The 4,224-nt window shown below is 42.4% G+C and overlaps 1 long non-coding RNA gene across 1 annotated transcript; it reads left to right on the forward strand.

Moving 5' to 3' along the window:
• The first annotated feature begins 598 nt into the window (after positions 1 to 598).
• On the forward strand, positions 599 to 1,468 carry LOC145652074 (uncharacterized). Its single transcript, XR_014118271.1, has 3 exons — positions 599 to 646; positions 794 to 953; positions 1,312 to 1,468. It is a non-coding gene; the product is annotated as an uncharacterized LOC145652074 (long non-coding RNA).
• The last annotated feature ends 2,756 nt before the right edge of the window (positions 1,469 to 4,224 follow it).

Consider the following 4,224-nt stretch of genomic DNA (forward strand, 5'->3'; position numbering starts at 1 on the left):
GCTTATGCTGTGGCCTGGAGGCCATGCAGTATTCGTTACCATCATGCCAGTCAGTACAAATGGCAGAGCTGTTTGCGCTAATCAAAACAACTTGGTCAAATGGCCAGTTAATCACGATCTATAGTGACAGCTTTTGGTGGTGACTGGTTCATAAAGCTCTGGGGAAAGAACCAGGGTTTGTAACAGCAGGTGGAAATACCATAGCACAAACAGCACTTAGAGGTCATCCAATATCCAGTCACAATAGTTGTTTGTGAATGTCAAGCACATACAACAGGAAAAGACTTCAAGGGCAAACAAAATAGCTAAACTCACCGCCAAGCCTGTGGCCAACATGGAAGGCCTTGTACACCTTAAGAAGCTCAAAGCTGCGTTTCCAGGGCCTATTCTAACACAAGATGGTATTCTTGCATCTCAGCGGATTGCACCATTGGCAGGAAGGGAAAATAGATGGAACACAGAGAGCTAATAATAGAAGATGTCTGGGTGAATGCAATAAATAGAGGTCCTCTTTTACACATCTTGTTTCACTTCAGTAGCGAAAATAACACATGGCCTGATCGGGCTGGAAAATCAATTATGGTTCAGTGTGATGGTGTGAGTTGGTTCATAACTGGGTGTTGGGTGGATTTAACTAAGCAAATAGGTAAGAGCCTCCCATTGGATAATTATTGCATGTGTGATTATGTTTCAGCTGGCAACAAGTTATTTAACCCTAACTGATGCGATGAGTAGCTTCTCATTGTTGAAAGACACATCCTGTGGTTGTGCAAAATATGTTAATCTGTTTCAGAAGGGTCAAATTATTGGCATGCATCAAGCAGAGAAAACATCTAAGGAGATTGCTGAAACTACTAAAATCAGGTTAAGAACTGTCCAACGCATTATTAAAAAGTGGAAGGACAGTGGGGAAACATCATCTTCGAGGAAGGAATGTGGAATGTAGAACTCAGGTATATGTTTAATAGTGAAAGTAAGAGCATTTCCACACGCACGATGCGAAGGGAACTCAAGGGATTGGGACTAAACAGCTGTGTAGCCTTAAGAAAACCACTTGTCAGTGAGGCTAACCGGCAAAAACGGCTTCAATTTGCTAGTTGCTGAACCTAGACCTGACCAACTGCAGCAACCCCAGATCATAGCACTGCCCCCACAGGCTTGTATGGTAGGCACTAGGCATGATGGGTACATCACTGCTGCCTCTCTTCTTACCCTGATGCTCCCTGTTATGTGCCCAAAGGATGAGTTCAGCTGACTTCCTGAATATACTGAAGTTATTCCATCAATGGATTTTTTCTTCCCTGATGACAGGGGTTTATTCCAAGATGGCAATGCCAGGATTCACCAGGCTCAAATTGTGAAATTTCACACTTGGATTGGCCACCACAAACCTGAACCCATTGACGTGCTGGAGAAGACTTTGTGCAATAGTCCAAATCTCCCATCATCAATACAGGGTCTTGGGGGAAAAATGAATGTAACTCTGAAATAAATAAATAAATGTTGTGACACTGCAGAAGCTTGTGGAAACGATGCCACAGTGAATGAATGCTGTAATCAAAGCTAAAGGCGGTCCAACGAAATATTAGAGTGTGTGACCTTTTTTTTGGCCAGGCAGTGTATATACACTGTATGCACATTTACTTGTGATACTTGCAATGTCAGCCAATGCTACAATATCTCTCTCTCCATTAATCTCAATTTCTCTCTTTCACACATACCCACACACAGACAGACTTACACACACACACAGACACACACAAAGAAAGAGACACAGACACATATTAATGTCTCTATGAAGAGCTAAACTGCTTGGAAAATTCAATTTGCAGGAGAAATGTGATCTTAGCTACTGCATTTAGAAACCACAAATTACGAATTGTGGACGTGTGTGTGTGTGTGTGTGTGTGTGTGTGTGTGTGTGTGTGTGTGTGTGTGTGTGTGGGTGGGTGGATGGGTGTGTGTGCGTGTGTGGGTGGATGGATGTGTGTATGTCCATAAAAGAGAATTTAAAGAAGGCTTTTAGCTTGTCTCCAGTAATGTCTGGTAAACAAGGCACAACACAAGTGCTGTTACTATATCCATCTCTACAAAGTGCTCTTAACAGACGAGTATAGCTCTCCTGTGCCATTGATCACAATGGTCTGCACCATATTTGGCACCAGAACCATTTTCCTATGCTTTCAACTGAATGCTTTTAATGGGTTTGAGTGGAGCTCTGTGGTGCAGGCCCACGGCTCCCCAACAGCTTCTCACACAGCCAGACGCTCCTCTGATGGACCTTTGGACCGACCTTCTGACGGATCAGCTACCTTCAGCACTGACAGGCATATTATTGTGCAGCTATCATATAACCTTACACAATTTTTACAGCATTACTGATGAATGTATGGAGGCCGACATTTGAGAACTTAGGTCAGTTAGTGCTCTTGCTAGAAACTGGTTTCATGTAATATTTATTTTTTAATTATATGTATGCTGGTGATAAATGGCAGTGGTTGGAACTAAATTGATCCTGTACAGGCAGACTGCAGAAGAGCACAGTAAGCTGGTGGTGTTGGGGTCAGGGTGGGGTTAGGGTGGGGTTACGGTGGAGCCTCGGCACACGTCCTCCTGCACTAAACTCACCAAAATGCTACAAGTGGATGGGTTTTTTATTGGCAAAAAATATATAATTTAGCTGCTTATGCCATGTTTATGATGTTTTATGAAAAGTCAGTCCTGTATCCTTACCACTGCTAGCTATTTTTAAACTATTTTAATCACCTTTAATTATTTTTTTAATGATTTTTCTTCAAATGATTTTTCCTTTGCCATCCTTCCCATTTTCTGCCAATAAAAATAAAGCATCTCATATGAAATATTTCAGACATTTTGCATTTACGCTGACCTCAACACTCATCAGTGTGGACGTTTTTCTCCAAAGGAATAATCCTTAACTGAAATATGAAAACGTCTAGCCTGCTGTAAGTGTCATTAGTGAGCTAACGTTCTCATTTGTCAGGGTGATCTTAGTTTGGCTGCTGGACAGCACCGCAGGGTGAGGAGGGAGGACACATCTATCAAATGATACTGCCACCACATATCCCTGGTCTGAATCATCCACGTTGATATGACTACTGCTTTGAAATTGTCAGGGAACCAGACAATTAACATAATTCATTATCTTTATGCAAAGTATAAATTCTCTTCTCTTCTTTTCTCTCTTTTACCCTGAAATCTACTCAGGTTTTGATTGACACTTTGGGATGTCTGGGAAGCCCATTAGCTTTGCTGCAGCATGCTGCTTCTGTTCTGCTTTATGTCTATGATTTTGTTTTTAATCCTACTTATGTGGCTTCCTGCCAGCTGCTTTGTCTCGCTCTCTACCATCCGGCACTCCTCAGAGGGCGAGGATAGCTTCCCCTTTTCAGTCTTGGCTTCACTTCTTGTTGTTCCTTTTCATATTGCTTCAGGTTGTGGTGCTCCTTGCCTATGTCCCCGAGGTGGCTTGCTCAGTTGGATTCAACAAACTGCTTTGAGACAGTGTTTTTTGTAAAATGTGATAAATAGATACAGTGAATGGAATGAAGTTGAGTTGAGTTGAGTTGAGTTGAGCTGAGCTGAGCTGCTTTGAGCTTAATTGAGTTGAGTTGAGTTGAGTTGAGTTGAGTTGAGTTGAGTTGAGCTGATTAGAACCAAATTGAGCTGGCGGTAAGAAGAAGAAATGACAGGTCACAGGCAAAGAGGTCAGATAGTGATGATGTCATAAACCAAGGCCAAACACTGTCACTGGACTTTGATCCACACACACACACACACACACACACACACACACACACACACACACACACACACACACACACACACACTTACTTTTGTAATGCTGTGAAAGTGTTCCCTTAAATCATGCATTATGTAGTCAATCACATTTATTGCTGCTCCATAGTGAAACCCTAACCTTCTCTTCTACAGCCAAAGGAAATCATTATGCATTAATGTCCCCACAAAGCCATTTTTTCCACTCACACTTGGGGGATATTCAGACAGCACAAAGAGGCCAAAATAAACACTCACATGCAGACATGTAGCCAACAATGCTGCTGCAGAAAGAGAAGCTGGGGTTTCTTCCCAACATGCTCGTTAGGCAAGCACTTCTGCTTTTGTCTCTCATCCTCCCTCTCTTTCTCACCCTCTCTCAGTCTCTTATCTGTGTATGTGCACATGTGTTCTGCACAGCATTGT

The sequence above is a fragment of the Electrophorus electricus genome, chromosome 18 (genome assembly GCF_041902795.1).
Source record: "Electrophorus electricus isolate QZ-2024a chromosome 18, ASM4190279v1, whole genome shotgun sequence".
NCBI classification, from domain to species: domain Eukaryota; kingdom Metazoa; phylum Chordata; class Actinopteri; order Gymnotiformes; family Gymnotidae; genus Electrophorus; species Electrophorus electricus.